We start from the raw sequence: 25,241 nt of genomic DNA on the forward strand, positions 1-25,241 counted from the left end.
CTTCCAGTTTCTCCGTCTCCGATGCATCTGCTCTGATGATGCAGCCTTTCATGACAGCGCTTCTGATATGTCTTCCTTTTTCCTCAACCGAGGATTTCCCCCCACTGTGGTTGACAGGGTCCTCAACCGTGTCCGGCCCATTTCCCGCACCTCTACCCTTACCCCTTGCCCTCCTTCCCAGAACCGTGACAGGGTTCCCCTTGTCCTCACTTTCCACCCCACCAGCCTCCACATCCAAAGGATCATCCTCTGCCATTTCCGCCACTATCAAACGCATCTTCCCCTCCCCTCTCCTGTCAGCATTATGAAGGGATCATTCCCTCCGCGACACTCTGGTCCACTCCTCCACTACCCCCATTCTGAGTAAGCTTAATACAACTTAAAACCAATCATGGTTAAAATACCACCTAGCAGGATAGTGAAAAGACAAAGAAAAAGGTGAGCAAATGATTGGCCTTTTTACTTTGTAAATACTGGATGAGGCTATGCAGCTGCTTCAACATTGAAAACTATCCATGCTATTGAATAAATAGAACTTACAGTACAGAAACAGGCCATTTGGCCCAACTGGTCTATGCCAGTGTTTATACTCCACACAAGCTTCCTCGTACTTTAGTTACCTTTGCTCATTCTGCCCCATATGCTTATATTCCCTTCTCCCTGCTTGTAACTGCATTAATGCTAACTGCTTCAACCACCCCAATGGCCTAGTGATAGCCAGATGTACACTAATATGGTCAACTGGTGTTATATTTTATAATTGGTTGCATACAGTTGGCACAATAAGCTGGCAATCTTTGTCTGCTATACTGATGAAACTAGCAACCTACAAGTTCCCTGCAGGCTTCTCCTCATGGGTTCTGGGACAGCTTCATGCTCTTTTTCTGGCTGAGGCTACCCAAATAAGGTCTCATCCTGCAGAGTTCCTTTATTATCTGCCATCTGAAAAATTAGCAGCAAGTAATCTGTATGTCCAGAAATAGAATAAAGAGTGCAGATCATGGTAGAACACTTTCTGTTGAAGAAGTGGTTTAGTTTTTTAGTTTAGTTTTAGTTTAGAGATACAGCACTGAAATAGGCCCTTCGGCCCACCAAGTCTGTGCCGACCATCAACCACCCATTTATACTAATCCTACACTAATTCCATATTCCTAACACATCCCCACCTGTCCCTATATTTCCCTACCACCGACCTATACTAGGGGCAATTGCTAATGGCCAATTTACCTATCAACCTGCAAGTCTTTGGCATGTGGGAGGAAACCGGAGCACCCGCAGGAAACCCACGCAGACACAGGGAGAACTTGCAAACTCCACACAGGCAGTACCCGGAATTGAACCTGGGTCGCTGGAGCTGTGAGGCTGCGGTGCTAATCACTGCGCCACTGGTCTTATATATCAAATATTCATTTATGTAGTATTTTACATGAATCATTAAAATATAAGAACTCTGGCACATTTTGTCCTAGTATTGACTGGAGCAACTGTGACATTTCAAATATTCCACAGAAAAATATGTATTTTTACTTTTTATTTACTTACAAATGTTACCTAATGCTGTAGTGAAGGTAACTGCACTAATACAAATGTAATATAATTTCTTGAAGGAATGTGGTTGGATTTTATTCAATTGTTGTCTCCAGTATCTTCCTTGCCTTTCTGCAGCAGTTTTAAAAACAAATTTCAATTCCATGAAACCTTAAGCGTGTTACTTGTTCAGTATCCTGGGTACAGATGGATTCTTGAAATGTTCAGTCATCCCATGTGACCCTTATGTATCCTGTTGTTTCTGTATCTTTCATGCATTGTACAGAGGATAGCTAGTTAGGTAACAATGCAATTTTACCCTTCATGTGTTCCGTTGTCATCCATTTCAGATATATTCCACGCAGAATAATAACAACTTGCATTCTGTGGTGGAGGCAGATTCAATTGAAGCATTCAAAAGGGAATTAGACCGTTATATGAAAAGGAAGAATGTGCAGCGTTATGGGGAGAAGGCCGGTGAGTGGAACTCGGTGAACTGTTCATTAGGAGAGCCAGTGCAGACACAATGGGCCGAATGGCCTCTTTCGGTACTGGAACAATTCTGTGATTCTGTGATATAGTGCATTTAACTTAGTAAAACGCCTCAAAGTGCTTCACAGGAGCATAATCAAACAAAATCTAATACTGAGCCACTTAAGGAGATATTAGAGCAGGTGACCAAAAGCTTGGTCAAAGACATAGGTTTTACGGAGCATCTTAAAGGCTCATGGCCCACAAGGAAACAAGATTTTTTTTAAAAAGTTGCTTGCTGGCCCTCTTCTGGCCCTAGCAGGTTTTGCTGAGTTGCTCACACATTCCAATTAAAATGGCAGATCAGGCCCTGATGACATAATTGAAGCTTGATCTCCATATTTAAAGAGGACCTTGCCAGTTTGGGGTGGATGTTCTTGCTGTCTGAAATTTAAAATAGGGGTTGTAATGAATTCTTTCGTTGTCTGATGCAACATAAATGAGATGCGTGGAGTCCAGTTGGTTGGAGATCTCAAACAGGTTTATTGCAGCTAAATTACTATGTATAGTACAGATCAAACTATTTATAGAACCTTACTCTGGGTGCTACAGTTGCACAGTGACTCTGGCTTTGAGTCACATGACTATGTCTTGGTACATAGCTCATTAGCATACTAACATCTTAAAGGGATATCACTCTTAAAGGCAATCATACAACATCCCCTTTCCAAAGATAAGTCTTGTATGCCAAAAGTAAAAACACATAGAATTAGATAACGTCAAAACTAGTGATACGGGGTAGATACTATAAGATTTACAATTATGGGGATAAGGATTGTCAAATTTACAAGTGCAGAGGCTTAAAAATTCCATATATCGTTTCAGTGGTTTGACATCTCTTTCTCAGAGAATTTGCATCTCAGCTGTTGCTGTTTTTTCCGAAATTTCTCGCTTTCTATATTCAGTTTCTGTTTCTCTGCCTTCAGCCTGCTAATATACTCTGTTGCTTTTCTCAAGATGACCACCTTTGAGGCCTTGTCATTCTTGGAAAGTTCTGGCACCTCATCTTGAAGAGCCAACAAACAATGCTTCAAATCATTCCTCCTCTGCCTCTTCAGGACATTGCGTGTCCTTCGCCTCTCCTCATCCTCCACGTCTGAAGGCTTGGGGCTCAAGGACCAGGACTTGTTGGGGAAGGAGTACTTGGCCTCATGGAAGTACCTGTCCATTTTTGTGGTGCCGGCGGTTTTCTAGAGAACAGAAGAGAAGACGCGGCATAGTTGTGCTGTTGCTGGATTTCCGGACTGCACCATTTGATGCCGGACAGAGTCTGCGAGCAGGTTCTGGTCCTTAGAGATTTCCCATTGACAGTGCTCCCCACTGCCAGCCATTGCTTCTCAGAAGTTACAACATCAGTCTCTTCTTCTGAATCACTGGAGCGTGAAGAAACACTGCCTGTTGACGAAGAACTTTCACCATCTGTGTTTAGATATTCATTCTGTTGGTGTGGCATCTTTGAGAATGGACTGATACTGTTCAAACCAGAACTACTGAGATCCTGGAGGAACTGTGACTCAATGTGGTACCTTTGGTCTCTTCTGCTGTAATGGGCACCTTGGTGACCTCGTGGAAAGTTATGATGTTGGGTTCCTTACACGCTGGAAGTCCTGCCATTGCTGGTCTACTCATGTCTACCAGGTAAAATATTTGTGGTTTCCATGCCGACTTGCCTTAGCTGCACTGCCTTGTCCATGTGCCACTGCAAGGGATGGGTGACCCGTTGTGTGCAGATAACTTTGCAGTTGTCAATTGTATCATTGATTTCCAATGACTCCAGTACATATCTTTCAGGACTGGTAGGATATTTGCACTAGTGCCGGTGTCAACGTTAACCCTGAGAATCTGTTTTCCAGCTTTCTTTGGGCACATGGTGTTAATGGTAGCAAAAGCTTCCACTTGTTTGACTTCATCACCATGATGTGTCAGGTTCACAATGTGGAAAGGCTGCTCGCCTTCTGACTGAGAATCACTCTTCTCTAGTCTTGTCTCAGGTTTGTTTCGCTGTGGACTTGGTGTATCGTTTTTTGTTTACGCAGGTCTCTGGAGCTCTCCTTGCTGCTGTTGCCCTGTTGCTGTGCCTGTCTTATGTTTGTTTGTGCCCTACTGTGATTTTTGGCTGTGTCTTTGGAGCCAGATTTCTTGCATAGGCGGGCCCAGTGTCCTTTTGCACTGCACACCTTGCACAGGTCTTGAAATGTGGGTCAACCTTGTGGTGAGTGGGACCCAACATACTTACCACGCAACTTACTTGCTCTTTTTGACCTGGTTATCATGCCGATACTGTTGGCTGCACCTAGTGCTTGCAGGTGCTGTTGTCCAGCTACAATGGCTTCATATTTCCTGTCATTTTCTAGCAGTGCATCAATGCCGTGGCCTTTCTTTTTCCCCAAGAGGTTTTCTGAAACACTTCAATGGGTGTTGAGACACTCACCACCTCTATTAGTCGCTCTGACATCTCAGTTTCTGAGAAATGGCATTCATTGCCCTTACTACAGCATGTACCAACGAACTGGTGTATTGATTCCTTGGCTATTGCCTGTAGGACATCAATTCCAAGTGGTGAATTTGAAAATTCACTCTTAAATAAGAACATAAGAACAAAGAGCAGGAGTAGGCAGTTCAGCCCCTCGAGCCTGCTCCGCCATTCAGTACGATCATGGCTGATCTCAGCCTCAACTCCACTTTCCTGCCCATTCTCCATAACCTTTCAACCCATTACTAATTAAAAATCTGTCTATCTCCTCCTTAAACTTACTCAATGTCCCAGCATCCACTGCATTCTGGGGTAGTGAATTCCACAGACTCACGACCCTTTCAGAGAAGTAATTTCTCCTCATCTCTGTTTTAAATCTGCTACCACTTATCCGAAAACTATGACCTCTTGTTCTAGATTGCCACACAAGAGGAAACACCCCCTCTATGTCTACTTTGTCAATCCCCTTAATCATCTTTTATACCTCAATTAGATCTCCTCTCATTCTTCTAAACTCTATGGAGTAAAGGCCTAAACCGCTCAATATCTCTTTATAAGACAAACCCCTCATCCCTGGAATCAATCTAGTGAACCTCCTCTGAACTGCCTCCAAAGCAACTACATTCCTCCTCAAGTAAGGGGACCAAAACTGTATGCAATACTCCAGGTGCGGTCTCACTAATGCCTTGTACAGTTGCAGCAACACTTCCCTACTTTTATATTCTATTCCTTTAGCAATAAATGCCAAAATTCCATTTGCCTTCCTTATTACCTGATGTACCTGCATACTAGATTTCAGTGAATCATGCACGAGGACACCCAGATCCTTCTGCACCGAAGCACTCTGAAGTTTCTCTCTATTTAGATAATAATGTGCTTTTCTAGTCTTCAGACCAAAATAGATAACCTCAGACCTATCCACATTAAACTCCATCTGCCAAATTTTGTCCCATTCACCTAACCTATCCATATCCATTTGTAAATTTCTTATTTCTTTGTTAGATCTGCTCATCTAACACGTTCCATATCTTTGTGGGATCTTTCTGGCCCTCTTCAGATAAGCCAGAGGTATTGATTCTGTGTAATCCCTCTTTTCCAACTATTAGTATTTTTACAGCCTTTTTTCTGGGTCTACAGTCGCTTAGTCAGTGAAGCAAAACTGCATTCTTTGTTTGCAAAGTTGCGACTCAGATAGGATATCCGTGGCCTTCCAGTTCATGCTGCGAAATTTGGTATCCATCTTCCGGCTGTTCTTTTGCTTCAAACTTGCTTTAAGACATGTTCTATGACTTTGTGCTGTTTCCCCTTTAAGAAACTCTCTGTTGTCAATATATGAATAGGAAGGGAATAGAGGGATATGGGCCCCGGAAGTGCAGAAGGTGTTAGTTTCGGCAGGCATCAAGTTCGGCGCAGGCTTGGAGGGCCGAATGGCCTGTTCCTGTGCTGTACTGTTCTTTGTTCTTTGTTTATACTAGCTGCTTGGATTGAGAGGAGCAGGTGTTTGACAGTGCCGTCTGTTTATTTTGCTTGTAGCACTGAAGCTTGTGTTTACACAGATGTTCAATGGGCAGTTCTGTTGCTTCTTTTTTTCTCTAGAGTTTGTTTATGTTCTTCATGCTTGAGTGATTTAATGGTATTATTATAGTTGTGGCTTCATGAATGGAAGCTCTTCTTCACACGAGTGATTTAATTAGTTTTTAAAAAAAACTTTGGCTGCACGGATGAGGCTCTGCAGTGATTGGGGTTTTCCCACACTTTTTCTAACAGGTACCTCCTGTAATGGCGCCGACCTCGATCAGTCTGGGAAAGGAGTCGAGTCTTCCCTGTTTTCTTTTAATGGCGTCTTTGGAAAAAAATCAATCGTTCAAGCACTTCAAAGCTTGTTTTTCTTTAAACAGTGACTCACCCGATTTACTTGCAGCCTGTCGTTCTGTGCTCTGTCTGCTACAGCTGGAGGTAAGTCCTTTCTTCTGTCCACTTTTTGGGCCAGTATATCTGTTGACCTTTCTTTCCAGTGGCTGTAGGAAAATCATTTTCAAAGCTATTTGACCTGTGGTCTTCAAATTAGACTTTGTCTTCTCACCACAGCTGCCACCATGTGATGAGTTCTTTATGTTTGATGCAACATAAATGAGATGTGTGGAGTTCAGTTGGTTGAACATCTCAAACAGGTTTATTACAGCTAGCTTATTATGTGCAGTACAGAGCCAGCTATTTACAGAACCTTAATCTGGGTGTTACAGTTACAGAGTGATTCTGGCTTTGAATCACATGTCCTGGTACTTAGCTCATTAGCATATTAAGATCTTAAAGGGATGTCACTCTTAAAGGCAATTATACAACAGGAGTCAGCCAGATCAGAGTGGGTAAGTCCGCTGCTTCATTTTAACTAAGGAGTTAAAATCAACCCCATTATGTCTAAATCATGCCTTTATAACATGGGCATTTAGGGTTGCTCGGTAAAGGTAAGTAAACAGAAGTTCATAGAAAGGACATAGTATCATTTCGGTCCGTATATTTAAGACATTTCTTACCTGCTTACATGTGAGTGGGTGCAGAAGTAGGAGGATAGTGCAGATGAATGTGTAGCTGAAGAGACGGTGCAGGAGAGAGGGCATTAGCATCCTGGAGATTGGGACCAGTTCTGGGGGAGTTGGGATCTGTACAAGCCAGATGGGTTGCACCTCAACAGAGTCGGGACTAATATCATCGCAGTGTGGCTCGCTAGTGCTGTTGGGGAGGGTTCAAACTAGCTTGGCAGAGGAATGGGAAAATGAACATAGAAGCAGAAGGGAGAGAAGCAAATGGAAGGCAGAAAATTAGTAAGTGACTGTGGAAGGCAGAGGAAACAAAAGCTAGAAAATAGACAACAAAAGAGTTTGGCAATGCTTAATGGTATACACTTCAATACAAGGACTCAAGTGAATATGGCAGATGAGCTGAGGGCAGACAGACACGTAGAAGTATGATCTCATAACTATTACTGAGACATGGCTTAAAGAAGGGTAGGAATGGCAGCTCAACATTCCTGGTTACAGGGTTTTCAGGCAAGATAGAGAGAGGGATAAAAAAAGGAGGAGGCCGCAGTATTGATGAAATAGACAATTACAGCTGTGAGGAGGGGTGATATACTAGGATGAACAGCAAATGAGAAGATAGTGAGGGTTCAGAACAAATATATTCCCACAAAGAAAAAGGGTCAGATTCCAAAAGTTTGAGCCCCTTGGATGTTATGGAGGGTAAAGGGTAGTATAAGGCAAAAAAGGGAAACTTGTGTCTAAAACTGAACGTTCAATACTGCAGAAAGCCCAGAGGAGTATAGAAAGTGCAGGGGTGAAATTAATAAAGCAAAGTGAGGGCATGAAAAATATTCACAAGTAAAATCAAGGAAAACCCAAATATGTTTTCTAAATAGATAAAGAGCAAGAGGATAACTAAGGAAAAAATAGCACCTATTAGAGACCAAAAAGGTAACTTGTGTGTGGAGGTGGAAGACATGGGCATGGTTCTTAATAAGAACATAAGAAATAGGAGCAGGAATAGGCCATTCAGTTCTTTGAGCCTGCTCCACCATTCAATGAGATCATGGCTGATTTTCTACTTCAACACCATTTTCCTGCACTATCCCTGTATCCCTTAATGTTTTTAATATGTCGAAATCTATCAATCTCAGTTTTGAATATACTCAACGATTGAGCCTCCACAGCACTCTGGGACAGAGAATTCCAAAGATTCACCACCATCTGAGTGGAGAAATTCCTCCTCATCTCAGTTCTAAATGGCTTACCCCTTCTTCTGTTTCCCCTGGTTCTGGACTCCCCAGCCAGGGGAAACATCCTTCCTGCATCTACCCTGTCAAGTCCTGTTAAGAATTTTGTATGTTTGAATGAGATCACCTCTCATTCTTCTAAACACTAAGTAATCTTTCCTCAAAGAACAAACCCTCCATCCCAGGAATTAGTTTGGTAAACCTTAGTTGCACTCCCTGTATGGCAAGTATATCTTTCCTTAGGTAAGGAGACTAAAACTGAATACCTTGTGCCTGTTTTCACAAAAGAGGGGGACGATGCACTCATTGTAGGTAAGGAGGAGGAGTGTGAAATATTGGATGGGATAAACATGGTGAGTGAGGAAATATTAAGGGGTTTTGAAAGTAGAAAGATTTCCAGGCTCGGATGAAACGTATCCCAGGCTGTTGGAGAAGCAAGGAACGAATAGCTGAGGCTCTGACCATCATTTTTCAATCTTTTCTGGCTACAGGAATAGTGCCAGAAGACTGGAGGACTACAAATATTGTACCATTGTTTGAAAAGGGTAAAGGGATAGACTGGATAATTACAGGCCAGTCAGCCTAACCTTAGTGGTGGGAAAATTATTTGGAAAAATTCTAAGGGTCAGTATAAATTGTCAGTTAGAAAGGCATTTATTCATCAAGGACAGACAGTGAGAATTTATTAAGGGATCGTGTCTGATGAAAGATCACAGACTGGAAACGTTTACTCTGCTTCTCTCTCCTTGGATGCTGCCAGACCCGCTGAGTATTTCCAGCCATTTCTGTTTTTGTTTCAGATTTCCAGCATCCATAGTATTTTGCTTTTAATTTATTATCATGTCTGACTAACTTGATGGATTTATTTTAGGAGGTAACAAGAAGGGCGGATGAGGGTGATATCTTTAATGTAGTCTACATGGTTTTCAGGAAGGCTTTTGAGACGGTCATATGTGTCAAACTGGTCAGAAAAGTAAATGCCCATGGGATCCAAGGGAAAGTGGCAAGTTGGTTCCAAAGTTGACTCAGTGGCAGGAAGCAAAGGCTAATGGTTAACAGGTATTTTTGTGACTGGAAGGCTGTTTCCAATGAGGTTCTGCAGGGCTCAGTATTAGGTCTGTGACGGAAACCACACCTGCCAGATGGAAATATATTAATTTTGTCATATGGAACATTATTTGAATGCTTACTGGGCATTGAACATAACTTGTTTTAAAAAGAGCACAGAACAGTGGCTGAAAACATGGCACATTTGCATTCTAAAAGATAGTGGCATGGAGAGACAATGGGAGTACTCCTGGATTCAATTAGCCAGATGGGTTTTGTCAATAGCGATGATCAAGAGACATTGAGAGTCATTGAATGTATAAGAACCAGCATTTCACTCCACCAACACCCACCCCACACACACACAACCACCACTGAGAGTGTCTGGTAAGCTTAGAGGAATCCACAAACCTCGCAGAAGAGGCTGTTTCAAATAAGGAGCTAGTCACATGACTAACTTGCTGGCCAACCTGGGGCTCTTTGAATTGTACCTGACAGAAAGAAAGAGACTGCAATTGAACTTCAAGGAGGAAGGAATTCCCTCTCTCTATCTTTTTCTCTCTCACGCAAAGTTCCAGGGACCCACAGAAGTAACTTAAGCTTCAAGACAGAAGACCAGTGAAACAAATTTGAAAGTTTGCACTAGGCCCCAATGAGAACTGCAAGACTTAACTTCAATCAAAGACTTTACATCCAACCCAAAACCAGTAACTGAACTCCATCTATTACTCCAAACTTTTCCCCTTTAATTCTTTCTCCTCCTCTGTCTCTGTTTGTGTGTGTGTTTATCGTTTATGCATGCTTGCGTGGTCGAGTCATGTATTTTTAGTAGTTTTAGCTGAATTACAGTTTTAAGGTTAATAAACTTACACCTTTCTTGTTTAAATCTGAGAAAACCTTTCAGGTTGATTTCTTTGCAATTACAATTAGAGAGCAGTGAACAAGGACTCACTGAGGGGAAGCTAAAAACGCTGTTTTAAAAGTTAAACACTGTTACGGCCAAACCAAGAAAAGGCTGAGAGGGGAGCCCCAGACCCCTTCCTCACCTGGTTGTAACAGGCCCCTTGCATTTTGTGGTAGATACAAATGATTTAGACTTAAGTGTAGGGAGCATGATTAAGAAATTTGCAGATGAGACAAAAATTGGTCATGTGGTTGATAGTGAGGAAGAAAGCTGTAGACTGCAGGAAAATATCAATGGACTGCTCAGGTGGGCAGAAAAGTGGCAAATAGAATTCAATCCGGAGAAGTGTGAGGTAGTGCATTTGGGGAGGGCAAACAAGGCAAGGAAATATACAATAAATGGTAGGATACTGAGAAGTGTAGAGGAGCAGAGGAACCTTGGAATACATGTCCACAGATCCTTGAAGGTAGCAGGATAGATAGTGTCATGCTAGGCCCCGACCTGCCAAGAATGAGGCACATTCATTTTGTCATGAACATTGATTTTAAACTGTTACTGGAGTGAAGAAGACTTGTTAAACAGATCAGCCATGCCTGGAAAAGATATTTGCATATTAACAGACAGTGTTTGGAAGGACAAAGCAGCCATTCCCTGACATTCAACCCACAATGGACTTTTGATCACCAGATGTTGAAGGTGGGGGAGCTCGCATTCCGGGTTCTAAGATGGCCGAATACACAAATGGACGTGGTCAAACCAGCTGGTCACATGACTAACCTGCTGGGCAACCTGAGTTTTTTGAATTTGTACAAACAGTTTGGGCAGAAAGCTGTTTGCTCCTGGACTGAGAAGATCTCTCTCCTGTCTGCTCCCATCTCTTTCTCACAAGCCTCTGAATCTACTGAAGACGCATGAACCCCAAGAGAGAAAAGTCTGCTACAGTGAATAAGGTTTCAGAAGAATACTGGGCCCCATCAAAAAGGAAGATCTACCTACAATCAAGGACTCTACAGTGAGCTCGAAGAACTGTGACAAAACTCTTCAGATTTTGCCTCAAACCTTTCCATTTTATTTTTCTTCTGCTCATTTCTGTCTCTATTTGTATGTGTGCATCGCATATGCATGCTAGCATGGGCGCGCCGTGTATCCGTAGGCGTTAACCAAATTAGAGTTTAAGTTTAATAAATTTCATCTTTTCTTCTTTAAACCTAATAAAACCTGTTTATGCTGGTTTCGTTGCCTTATAATTGGAAAGTGGTGAACAAGGATTCACCAAGGGGGAGCTAAAAACATGGTGTGTTTACCATTAAACCCTGTTACGGTAAGTCCAGGTGAAGGCTGAGAGGGACCCCCGGACACCTTTCTGACCTGGTTGTAACAATAGATAAGGTGGTTAAGAAGGCATGCGGGATACTTTCCTTTATTAGCCAAGGCATGGATTAGATGCTGGAACTGTATGTAACATTAGTTTGGCCTCAGCTGAGTACTGCGTACAATTCTGGTCACCACGTTGCAGGCAGGATGTGATCTTAATAGAGGGCAGGGAAGAGATTTACAAGGATGTCATAGAGCCATAGCCAGGACTGGAAAATTTTAGCTATGAAGAAAGATTGGATTAGCTGGGGGTATTTGCTTTGGAACAGAGGCGGCTGAAAGGAAATTTAATTGAGGTGTATAAAATTAGGAGGGGCCTAGATGGATGGACAGGAAGGGCCTATTTCCTTCAGCAAGGAGGTCAGTAACCAGGAAGCATAGACTTAAAGTAACTTGCAGAAGGATTAAAGGGAACTTGAGGGGAAGGTTTTTCACCCAGAGGGTGGTGGGGGTTTGTAACTCACAGCCTGAAAGGGTGGTAGAAGCAGAATTTGGATATGCACTTGAAGTGCCATTATTCAGCCCATAGAAATTTTATAGCTGCAAAGGAGCAGCAGAAACAAACAACTCTGAATAAACCAGCAAACTAACCAGTAGAGGGCTCTCTGCATCATATATCAAAGAAACACAACAATGTACAGGGAGAACATGCATGAACAATGTGTAAATTGCTGATTTTGTCCACATGATTGCTATGGTTTTGTCTGTCATTTGAATGTTTTGGCTTACTCATTTGTTTCACTGATAATTTTAATTGCAGAGATCTCAGCCTAGATTAGCTGACCAGACAACTCTGGACCAGATGTCAGGCAATGCAAGAGCAATAGCGGCCTATGTAGGAGAGCTCCAGTATGAAAGAAACTCGTGACTGGGAGCTTCTGTGTTGGTGGGTAGGGAATCTTGTGCTGCTGCAATATTTAAAGGGACAGGCATGGTGATTTTAAATGTATCATGCATCTTTGGTGAAAGGATACCTGTTAAGAGTTCAGCAGCCCAGAAAACATTTTGTTTCTCAGTGGGACCATTGGAAATTTCCTGGAGAAAGTGAGGTAGAGGAGGAAGACCCCCCACCCCCTTCAGCAGCGAATGCCACAGGGGCTTCCAGAAGAGCAACTCAGGGAAAATAGGAGGATGTGATTAGATTTTTTTTTAGATTAGAGATACAGCACTGAAACAGGCCCTTCGGCCCACCGAGTCTGTGCCGAACATCAACACCCATTTATACTAATCCTACACTAATCCCATATTCCTACCAAACATCCCCACCTGTCCCTATATTTCCCTACCACCTACCTATACTAGTGACAATTTATAATGGCCAATTTACCTATCAACCTGCAAGTCTTTTGGCTTGTGGGAGGAAACCGGAGCACCCGGAGAAAACCCACGCAGACACAGGGAGAACTTGCAAACTCCACACAGGCAGTACCCGGAATCGAACCCGGGTCCCTGGAGCTGTGAGGCTGCGGTGCTAACCACTGTGCCGCCCTAGTGAATAATGTATCAGCTGGAAGCTGTATTGCTACCAGCCCACTCGAAAGTGGGAGAACATTCCATTAGTGAAACGTACTGAGTATGTGTGGGACTTGCAAATTATTTCTCTTGCACCCTGTCTTATAGTTTCATTGCTGACCATGAATTTATAGTTTTATTGCTGATCATGAACATCCATTGTGTAACAGAGTGTACTTCACACCTCAGCCTTCACCTAGGAATGTTCCTTCAACCGCAGTCATAAGTGCATTCAATTCATCTGGCAATAATTTGCCCTTCTAATGTGGCACGTCCACATCATCATACACTATGAATTGCTTACTGAGACTTAGGTATCAATGTAAAATGAGGCGGGAGGAGTCAGGAGGGAGAACCTGTTCTGAATACCCACGAGAAACAGCAAGTTGATCACAATTGGGATTTGCATGATTTTCAAATCTGGGTGGAGAGAACAACATATGCATGCTCTGCATTTCACCGAATGTTGTTCTGTTTATTAAAGATATTTATGCAAGTTAGTTCATTTGTGTTTGAAAACTTAATACAAAAGCAAATACTGCAGATGCTGGAAATCTGAAATAAAAACAGAAAATGCTGGAACAGATGCTCCCTGACCTGCTGAGTATTTCCAGCATTTTTTGGTTTTATGTTGGAAAGCTTGTTTACAATGAGTTCTCGCCCAAGGGTGAGTTCTAGGCTAGTATTACAGGAGGACAGGTTTTCTATTTTTAATGACTGTTATTACACAACATAACTTCTGAGCACATGCAATCCTAGTTAACTCTTAAACTACAGAAATTTTTTTTTAGAATACACGTTTTTTTCCTTGCAATGCCTGCAATAAATATTTCTCAAGCTTCCCAGTGAGATACAGTATAAAGCACAATTAGAGGAATTTGTGGAAGCTTACAGGAGAATATAAGCAGCAGCATGGTCAATACAACAGGAGTACTCCCTGCTTTACTCTGCATTTTGGGGTCTTTAATATTGAATGCTCCTTAGTTGAAAGAATCGTGCTGGTGGATAGGTTGTATAGCCAACTGGCTGTACACACAAGTAACCATAGTGTATTTGATTCAGTACTGGAGCCAATTGTAATAAACAAATGATATATTCTGTCATCAAAGTATTTCAAGGATTCTCAAGCATCGAAAGACAACTTGCTGGTAATATTCTCTTTGTATTAGGAGAACTCAGTTACCCTTTAGTCAAAATGGAACAGCAACTCTCACAAGGACACCAACTGTCATTAACCCCACCAGGAAATGATAGCAGTGGTGGTGGTTGAGGGAATGTAGAGTAGTACAGGGTGGAGGACCAGTTTGTGGACTGCCCCATCTCATTCTGATGTGGATTTCTGCTAAAATGCCTCATAGATCTTTGCAACCATTTCACAGACCATCCAGTCCTACACTTTTTTGCAGGACAAGCTTACACACAGCAGAAGGGAGACTGCTAGGACCAAGGGAGGTGGTAGCCATTTTGAAAACTTTCACTCCAGTGGGCGATATGACCATTGACATTGGCAGAGGTCGGGCACACAGCACTGAGGGTGCCAAGGCTGGAGATCATGTACAGCAATGTGTTTGGTCATTTTCTCTGCCTTTACCCTTTCCATTGTCAAGAAAAACAATATGCCAAATAAGGAATATTAATTAATTTGTTTGAAACTTACATGAAACTTTTAATGGAAAAAATCCTGCAGTTAACTTTTTAAAAACTGGCAGTCAAGATGGCCACCGCAATTTGCATCTGAAACACCTTTTCACATTCCAACCGGAGATTGAGGTCTGAGGAGCCTGCACCCAGAACAATGGCTTGCTTTAAGTGATTGAATTACCTAAGATTGCTTCATTAGCACAGCATTCAAGGCAATCCTAATACCGTGACTTTAAAAAAGCAAACCCTTCCAAGTGTAAATGTATTGGCATCCTGGGGCCTGGGGAGCCAATTCCGAACCGTGAATCTTATTAGAAGGTTTCAGGGAATACCCTGAGGCAGTCATGTGACCGTCTGTCCATATCTGTGAAAGCTGGGAGTTTCCTTAAACAAAGAGTCAAGCCAGTAACTCAGACTGTACAGCAGCAGGAAGGCTGCGTGCCTCCCTCTCTCTTTCTCTCTCTCTCTCTCCCCCTCTCTCCAGATAACACAAGTTTGAAAACTATCTACGACTGTGGACCCTCCAAGCCTACAGATAGCTACAGACAGAGACCAGGGGAAGAGAGCCATCTACAAGTCTGCCTCCAAGAAAATCCTGAGCCAAGCAGTCCAGCCACAAAGTGCACGTTGCCCAGCCAAAGACTTCAAGAATACATCTTCAGCTGGAATCATCACAGACTGTGTATTTAATGTCAACTTATTCTGGACTCTAATCCAACCCCAAAATCTACTTTTCACTCTGTAATCTATTTGTGTGTGTGTGTGATTCTTGGGTCAATGTGTGTGTGAATGTATAGCGCATTTTAATTTTTTTTAGTTCTGGTTTAGATTGGTAAGTATAATAAACTCATCTCCTTCTTGTTTAAACCCAACAAAACCTGTCCGATTGGTTCTTTCATGATCACATTAAAGGTAAAAGATAAAACACTCTCTGAGGTGGTAAGCACAACCACTGTTTTAAAAAAGAATAAACCCCGTAGCAGTCAAATAAGAGGAAGGGCAAGAGGGGAGCCAGTAACTCCCCTCCCCCCCCCTCACCTGGTCATAACAGAAATTTGATGAGCTTGTCCGGGATCGTAACCCAACGACAAACAAGAAATTGGAAGTGGGAAACCAAACTGATCCCTAAAAAAATTTCAATATAGGTTTTCTTGTGGTTTTCACTGCTAGAATACTAACATGTCCACATTCGAGGCCAGTATCTGCCTAAGCCAGAGTGAAATAACTTGGGACAGGTTAAAGGCCCTATCTATTGAAGAGTTGAGGGGACTTTAGCTGGGCAATTAGGGATTACTCTCCATTCGAAAGCTAGGAAATCCAAAATCCTAAGACTTGTGGCCAACCATTTTCCACTTGAACCTGAAGATTCAGAAACAGAGTTAGAGTCAGAAACAGATAGGGTAATGTTAGCTAAAGTACAATTTGAACAGAGGAGACTAGAATTAGAATTCCCAAAAAAGAGAGATCTTTCCAGACAGAGAAGGCTGGAATTTACAAGCAGCATCCCCCACCCCCCGACGTAGGGGGGTCCTGGAAAATGCCTCCGGGAGAGGCCCACTATGGGCCTCGATGCCGGGAAGGGCTAGCCCCATATTGCTGGTGGCAGCGGGGCCTAGTGTCAGCTGCCAACCCCCCACCCCCCCCACCGCCACTTGGCGATGGGAGCTGCATTTACATAGTCAAAAAAATGCAAAACTTACCTGATCCCACCGTCCATTCCGGTGCTATATTGGTGGCGGCAGCCGTTCGGAGATCCGATGTGGGACACTGTGGGCGGCTGGGGGAGGGGGGAGGTGGCGGTGGAGAGCAGATAGGTATTTCAATGTAGTGGGGTGGAGGGCAGCAGGCTCAAACCAATATTATTGGTGGAGGGGATGGTGGGAAGGGTTAAAGATAAAAGGTTGTGAACTTTGGGGGGGGAAGGTCAGGTACACAAGGTAATTATTTTTGGGAGTGAGTGGGCAAGAAATGAACTGGTTATTGGCGGGGAGGGGAGGTGGGTGGGAGAGGGGCTAGAAACATTTATTTAATTCTTTTAATTAACTGTAAAATGCCTATATCTTTAAATATTTAAACAAAATAGAAGGGCTGGAAGCCCTTTAAAAATGGCATCAGTGCCTGCGCAATGGGGCTGGACGTCATTGCTAGAGACGGACCGCCTGTCCCCTCCACATCATCGGGGGGCGGGGCAATCTGCCCCGGCCATTTAACAGAGCTGCCGTGCTGAATATCGCAGCAGCTCCGTGACGGGCGATCTGCTTGGGCGGATCACTGCCAAGGTCGGCGGAGAGCATTTAAAATCCAGCCCAGAAAGAGGAGAGAATCAAGAAAGGTAAAAAAAGAATGAGCTTTTTAGAAGGAGAAGGAGGAAAGGGAGTTAAGACGGCTCTAGCTAACCAAAGGAAGACCCAGTATACCCAGTGAAGGCACGGTGAGGAAGCTGCCCCTAGCTCAGGACTGTGTGTTGAGCTCTTAAAGTTCTCCCAGTTGATTCCAAAGTTCAATGAGGGGAATGTGGAAGCATTTTTCATCACTTTTGAAAAGCTTACAAAACAGCTAAAATGGTCGGCTGAGAGCTGGACGCTGTTGTTACAAAGCGAGCTAAGAAGAAAAGCCCATGAGTTTTATTCACTGTTGCCGGATGAAAGTTCATCAGATTATGAAATGACTAAAAATGCCACCCAGGGAGCATATGAACTAGTACCCATAACCGTACCACCAGAAATTCCGAACCCTCTGGAAACAGCTTGACCAAACTTGCCTCGAGTTTGAAAGAGTTAAGCAGCTTTCTTTTGACCAGTGGATATGGGCACTTAAAATACAGCCCACATAAGAAAACTTCAGTGAGATGGTCCTTCTCAAGGAGTTTAAAAACTGACTTCCCCTTTCTATTAAAACCCACTTAGAGGAACAAAAGTTTCAAACAGCCAGGCAGGCCACAATTCTGGCTGATGAATTTACCCTTGTACACAAGCCCCTACCCCAAGGGAAACCTTTTCCTAGTCACCCCCACAAACCTGAAAAGAATAAAAGGTGAGAGGGTGACAGGAGCCCAAGGGAAAGCTGGAAACACAGGGGCCCCTCCTCAGGCCAAAAAAGGATGGTGCTGAGAGCAAGAGCAACACCCGAAGACCTGTGTGCTTCCGCTGTAACAAGGCAGGTAACCTTCGAGCTGACTGATGGAAATTATGGGGAAAACCTGTAGAATTAATCAGGGCACACCAGACCAATGCAGGAGAAGGGGCCCTGATGGAAAGCACAACAGAGCAGGCTGTGGTTTTAACTGCGACAGTCAGACCCAGTCAACCTATCATTGAGTGTGGGTAACTTTAACAAAATCCATTAAAGTTACCAGGATTTTGTATCCCAAGGAAAGGTGACCCCTTACGCCTCGAGTGGGGCAAGCAAACCCAGAGTCATACTCAGGGACACAGTGGCCACCAAATACCTTCCGCTGGGAAAAAGCATGACCTTTCCCCAAGAGAGTGCAGTGAATGCTAGAGTGTTAGTGTATCGGAGGGCAGTATATGTCCATACCTTGATATCGGGTGCACCTGGAGTGCGACCTGGTTTTGGGACCGGTAATCGTGGGGATTGTCCCTAGTCTACCGGTGGATGGGGTCGGCCTGCTCCTGGGTAATGATCTGGCGGGGACAAAGGTGGTAGCTTCCCCAGCAGTTTTAGAGAGACTGAAAGAAGTCAGGGAGACAGAGCAATTGCAGGAAAAAGTCCCCGGCATTTTCCCTGACTGTGTGGTGACTTGGTCCATGGCCTAACCAGCTCCATTGGAGGGGGCTGAACTGGCACTGCGGACAGATGACCCTACTGTCTTGTTATCCAAAACCTTTTTTGAGAAGTTAGAGGACCCAAAAGATGGGTTACACAGAGCTTCCTTGGTTGCGGCTCAGCAAGTTGACCCAGTATTAAAAAAGTTGGCATAGACTGCTCAAACCGAAGCTAAAGCAAAGTGCTACTATTTAAAGAATGAGGTGCTGGTGAGGAAGTGGAGACCTCGTCACAGACCTGCGGATGAAGAGGAGTGATTCGCCAGATAGTGGTGCCACTGAGGTACTGTAAGGAAATACTAAGAATAGCACATGATCTTCCAATGGCCGGACATGTACGTGTTTGAAAAACCCAAGCCCGCATAAGACAGCATTTATACTGGCCGAAACCCCACAAAGATGTGGGGGAATTCTGTAAAACTTGCCACATGTGCCAGATTGTGGGGAAACCCCATCCTGCAATAAAACCTGCACCCCTAATTCCCATACCAGCTTTTGGGGAACCCTTTGGGGCGGCACAGTGGTGCAGTGGTTAGCACCGCAGCCTCACAGCTCCAGCGACCCGGGTTCAATTCTGGGTACTGCCTGTGTGGAGTTTGCAAGTTCTCCCTGTGTCTGCGTGGGTTTCCTCCGGGTGCTCCGGTTTCCTCCCACATGCCAAAGACTTGCGGGTTAATAGGTAAATTGGCCATTATAAATTGCCCCTAGTATAGGTAGGTGGTAGGGAAATATAGGGACAGGTGGAGATGTGGTAGGAATATGGAGTTAGAGTAGGATTAGTATAAATGGGTGGTTGATGGTCGGCACAGACTCGGTGGGCTGAAGGGCCTGTTTCTCTGTATCTCTAAACTAAACTAAACTTCAGCAGAGTGCTGGTAGATTGTGTGGGACCCCTGCCGAAAACAAAACGGGACTACCAGTATCATCTCACCATTATGGATGTGGCTACCCAATTCCCAGAGGCCATTCTCCTAAGAACTATCTCTGCCAAAGTAGTGGTGGAGGGGCTAACCCAATTCTTTACCCAAATGGGCTGCCTGCCGAGATCCAGTCGGATCAGTGCACGAATTTCATGTCTGGGATCTTTCAAAAAATCATGAGTACCCTGGGAATAACCCAGCTAAAATCCTCAGCCTACCACCCACAGTCACAAGGGGCTTTAGTACAGTACCACCAGACCCTAAAGACAGCGATCAGGGCACACTGCTCCGAGTACCCTCATGACTGAGACAAAGGACTGGAATTTCTCCTGTTTGCCACTAAGGAATCACCTAATGAGTCCACCAGATTTAGTCTCTTTGAATTAGTTTATGGACACAAGGTGAGAGGTCCTCTTAAACTAATCAAGGAAAGGTTTTTGGGACACAGGGATGAGTCTTCCATGTTAGATACATTTCCATGTTCCAGGAGCGGCTCATGAGAACCTGCGCAGTGGCTCAGGAGCACCTAAAGACCTCCAAGGCAGCTATGAAAAGACAAGTGGACAAACATGCTAAAGTCCAGAGCATTTCGGCCTGGAGAACATGTATTACTATTATTCCCAATTCAGGGTGAATCCCTGTAAGCCTGGTTCAGTGGCTCACACCGAGTGGCAAAAAGGATTAGCAAGGTAAATTATTTGATTGACACCCCAGACCGAGGGAAAAAGCAAAGGCTGTGCCACATTGACATGTTAAAACAATATCAGCCGCGAAGGGGACAGACAAGCACAGGACTATCAGACAGTCAGGCAGGAAGGGGACAAAAAGGACAGTGAGGGCAGGTTAGAAGAGGGCCAGAAGGATGCCCAAATGGAATCCCCTACTGTCCGGTTAGCCGATACTAAAATGTTAAAAAAAAATTTGACCCCACACTCCCCTACATAATTGCAGGCCAAAGAGGCACCCTACCAAAGCTGCTAACAGCATTTACAGAAACCTGCAGGGACAAGGAAAGTTCCTTAAAAGGCAAACCAACAGTAAGGGAGATGCCTCACCTAGCTGAAGTGTTGCAGGGGAGTGACATGAAAGTTGGACAGACACCTGCGAGTGGTAATGTCCCAGAGGACATTAGGCAGATTAGCAAAGAGACCCTCCCCACAGTAAAGGGAAAAGAGAAGGAAAAATGCCCTAAATTAAACTACACCTATGTGACTCACCAGAAAACTAAAAATGAGGTCAGTGTGGATCTACCTACTGAAGAACCCAATGATCAGGTCCCAAACCCAAAGCTAATCAAACCCAACAATTTGAATTTCGAATTCAGCAAGAACAAGGGCCCAGAGGAAATCTCAGACACCTCACAGGGGCTAAAAAACAATTTATTACCCACTGCCACTATTGGGAGAAAAATTATCAAGGTGCTGGAACCTGGATGGTTAAAGCCACATTGCAGGAAAAATCACTGATGCATTGTCCAGGGTCAAACCGACACATAACCATTGCAGGCAAACTCCAAAAAAAAATTAAATCAGCATAGTTGTTGCAGACAAAGCCAACTGTAGCAATTCTAAGATTAATGAGTGAATTTGAGGAGTGAGTGTTGAGAATGAATGTGTGCTTTTTTCTTTTTCTCTTCCACAACTTTAATGAAATGTTCCTGTCATCACATTTCATTCTGTGTGGTATACAGGTGTCTAGAAAAACAATATGACAAATAAGAAATATTAATTAATTGGTTGGAAACTTACATGAAACTTTTAATGGAAAAAATCCTGCAGTTAACTTTTTAAAAACTGGCAGCCAGGATGGCCACCACAATTTGCATCTGAAACACCATTTCACATTCCAACTGGAGACAGAGGTCTGAGGAGCCTGGACCCAGAATGATGGCTTGCTCTAAGTGATTGAATTACCTAAGGGTGCTTCATTAGCACAGCATTCAAGGCAATCCTAATACATTGACTTTGAAAAAGAAAACCCCACCATGTGTAAATATTGGCATTCTGGGCCTGGGGACCCAATCCTGAATGTTGAATCTCATTAGAAGGTTCCAGAGAATACCCTGAGGCAGTCATGTGAGCGCCTGTTTATATTTGTGAAAGCTGGGAGTTTCTTTGAACAAAGAGTCAAGCCAGTAACTCGGACTGCGCAGCAGCAGGAAGGCTGCGTGCCTCCCTTTCTCTTGCTATCTCTCTCTCTAGACAAGTCTGAAAACCGTCTACAACTGTGGACCATCCAAACCTACAGATTGCTATAGATTGGATTATTCTACAGAGATCTGGCATGGGCTCGATGGGCTAAATGGTCTCCCGTGTGTAAATGACTCTATGACTCTAAGATTCATCTTGGTGGAATTTTGCTATCAGTGTGAATCTGTCGTTTTAATTTTAAAAAATTACTTCAGACTCTCGTACTGGTTTTCTAGATCTATAAAACTGGATTAATGTTGCATTCTTCACATTGCATTCTTTTCGTGACGAGAATCACTGTTCCCTCCCTCTATCATGCAGTGCTCTTCTCATTCCAACCACCTGGAGGTGCTGTTTACCTGTGTTCCATATATAACAAGATTTTCTTGTCTTATTTATCAGGCTGGAACTTTCACTTTGTAAATGCAGCAGATCTTCTTCCCAAAGAAATGGTTAAAAATGGTCAGTTGCTATAGTAGGAACTTAAATTACGAATTTGAAATTGCCAACTCTGTAGTGAAAAATGTTGCTAATAGAGGATATGCGATGAGTAGCATTATTACCAGTGGAGGAATTGTGTGTGTCAAACCAGAACCTACACCAGAATGAGATCAAATGGAATAATAAAGTGACCTGATGTAGAGTTTCTGACTTTTACCATAGTTTTAAAAGGACTTGACTGTACTTGTATTAGATCAGTAAGGTGGAATAAATTGTTTATTTTATTAACTGGTATATTTTAATACAACTCCATCACTAATAATATAATTAGCTAACATCTTTAACAGTTTATGCTCATTCAGTTAGGTCTCTCAATATATGGGATTACAAGGGTGGGTTTGACATCAGCTTAGGAACATAGGAATGGGAGTAGACCATTTAGCACATCAAGCCTGTTCCACCATTCAATGAGATCGTGGCTGATCTGTGACCTAATTCCATATGCTGCCTTTGCCCATATCCCTTAATACCTTTGGCCAACTAAAATCTATCAATCTGAATTTTAAAATGAACAATTGATCTAATATCAATTGCCGTTTACAGAAGAGATTTCCAAACTTCTGCCACCCTCTGCATGAAGAGGTGTTTCCTGATTTCATTCTTGAACCGTCTGGTTCTAATTTTTAGATTGTGTCCCCTTGTCCTAGACTCCCCAACTGGTGGAAATAGTTTCTCTCTTTCTACCTTGTCTGTTGTCCTTAATATCTTGCTTTTCATCTCTAGAGTTTGCATTCAAATCTTGCCCATGATGGAATTAAAGTTTCCTGTCTGTGTGCTGATTCCATGTAAATGAGTCCATAATCGGCCTGGGCCTGTGGCACAAACATATCCTAATATGACAAGCACAAACATGAGTAAAGCCTGTTAACATAGAGGCCCTTCCTATTTGTTAAAAGTATAGGTCAGAGTAGAAAACTGAAAAACTTAATATGATTCATTATCTCTAATTCTTAACCTTTTTTTATTTCAATAGCTTCTTCCCAGGTATTTACTAAAATATACTACAATAATATTTCGGTTTTGTAACATTTTGGCAGAATGTGCTAGGCTTGAGTGAACCCTGTAATGTTTATTTCTCTTAAAAACCTACCACTGCTTTCAGGCAGATTAAAATGTTGTCTATGAATAAAGCCAGAGCTTTTGTCTAGGAATCTTGCTGTTCCTATTGTCAGCATAAACCTGGAGCATCCATCAAGAAATCCGAATTCTTAAGTCTACCCAACAGAAGATGCAGTAAAGACTGTTTGTCACAGGAATATTAGATGACTTATAACGAAAACTGTTTAGGATGTGACAGAAGAAGTCTGCAGCAGGAAATTATTACCTGAGAAATATTACTGTGAAAAGGAGGGTGAAAAAGGGAAGGGAAGGGTTAAAATTTGTATTATAGTGTTTGGTTTTAGTTAAATGCTTCAGTGTATGGCCTTAACAACAGCTACGTACAAACTGAAATTGCACCCCCATATGCCAGTGGTGGAGGCACCCACTGGGTGTGAAGGAGGCAGAAAACCAGGGCACAGGTCCTATTTTCTGCTGATTTGCACTTGCCTCAGGTTTTCTGATGGGTTATTACAGTATGTATCTGGGGAGCGTGTCGGGTGAGTCTTTGCAATCTTGGAAAATGCCAATGTGTTGTTCCATTAATGCAAGTCCTGCCACATTACAATTAGAAGCAAAGCACAGTCCTGTAAACACATAGTCACCAGAAGTACTTTTTCTTTTCGAACATACGAACTAGGAGCAGGAGTAGGCCATTTGGCCCTCGAGCTTGCTCTGCCATTCCATAAGATCATGGCTGATCTGTTTGTGGACTCAACTCCACTTTCCTGCCTACCCCCGATACCCTTTGACTCCCCTGTTTGTCAAGAATCTGTCTACCTCTGCCTCCACCGTTCTCCGGGGAAGAGAGTTCCACAGACCCACGACCCTCAGAGAAAACATCTCTCCTCATCTCTATCCTAAATGGGAGACGCCTTATTTTTAAACTGCGCCCCCTACTTTGAGTCTCTCCCACAAGGGGAAACATGCTTTCTACAGTCAAGTCCCCTCACGATCTTAGATGTCTCAATCAGATCACCTTTCATCCTTCTAAACTCCAATGAATACAGACCCAACCTGTCCAACCTTTCCACTTAAGATAACCCTCTCATCCCAGGAACCTTCTCTGAACTGCTTCCAATGCAATTATATCCTTTCTTAAGTAAGGAGACCAAAACTGTATTCTAGATGTGGTCTCACCAATGCCCTATACAACTGTAGCAAAACATCTCTACTTTTATATTCCATTTCCTTTGCAATAAATGACAATATTGAATTTGCCTCCTTAATCACTTGCTGTACCTGCATACTACCTTTTTGTGTTTCATGTACAAGGACACCCAGAACCCTCTGCATCTCAGAGTTCTGCAATTTCTCTCTATTTAAATAATATATTGCTTTTTTATTCTTCTAGCCAAAGTGGACAAGTTCACACTTTCCCACATAATATTCCATTTGCCAAATCATTGCCCACTCACTTAACCTATCTATATCCCTTTTCAGATTCCTTATGTCCTCTTCACAACTTACTCTCCTGTCTATCTTTGTGTCATCAGCAAATTTAGCAACCACACATTCTGTCCCTTCATTCAAGACATTGATATAGATTGTAAATAGTTGAGGCCCAGCACTGATCCCTCTGGCAGTACACTAGCTACAGCTTGCCAACTGGAAAATGATCCATTTATGCCTATTCTCTGTTTCCTATTAGCTAACCAATCCCCTATCCATGCTAATATGTTATCCGCTAAACCATGGGCTCTTATTTTGTGTAGTAACCTTTGATGCAGCACCTTGTCAAATGCCTTCTGGAAATCCAAGTACACCGCATCCACAAATCTGTTTAAATCTGTTGAGGTGAATATTCAGAGCAGATTTGTGTGTGCCTTTTTTTCTTTGTGTTGTATTTTTATTGGCTCATTGTGTGAATTGTATTTTTAAATAGTTACCATATTTTGTTTCAAATTTACATTTTGCTCGCTCATCATTTAAGATAGTTGGGGGTTGAAGGCGGGGGACATTTTCAAATG

The 25,241-nt window shown here is 43.0% G+C and overlaps 1 long non-coding RNA gene across 1 annotated transcript in view; it reads left to right on the plus strand.

Moving 5' to 3' along the window:
• The first annotated feature begins 6,426 nt into the window (after positions 1-6,426).
• LOC137351641 (uncharacterized) overlaps positions 6,427-25,241 on the plus strand; it is a 29,459-nt gene continuing 10,644 nt past the window's right edge. The window contains exon 1 of the long non-coding RNA XR_010969542.1: positions 6,427-6,487. This is a non-coding gene — a long non-coding RNA (uncharacterized lncRNA). The remainder of the gene's footprint in view (positions 6,488-25,241) is intronic.

The sequence above is a fragment of the Heterodontus francisci genome, chromosome 36, assembly GCF_036365525.1.
Source record: "Heterodontus francisci isolate sHetFra1 chromosome 36, sHetFra1.hap1, whole genome shotgun sequence".
In the NCBI taxonomy this organism is placed as follows: Eukaryota; Metazoa; Chordata; class Chondrichthyes; order Heterodontiformes; family Heterodontidae; genus Heterodontus; species Heterodontus francisci.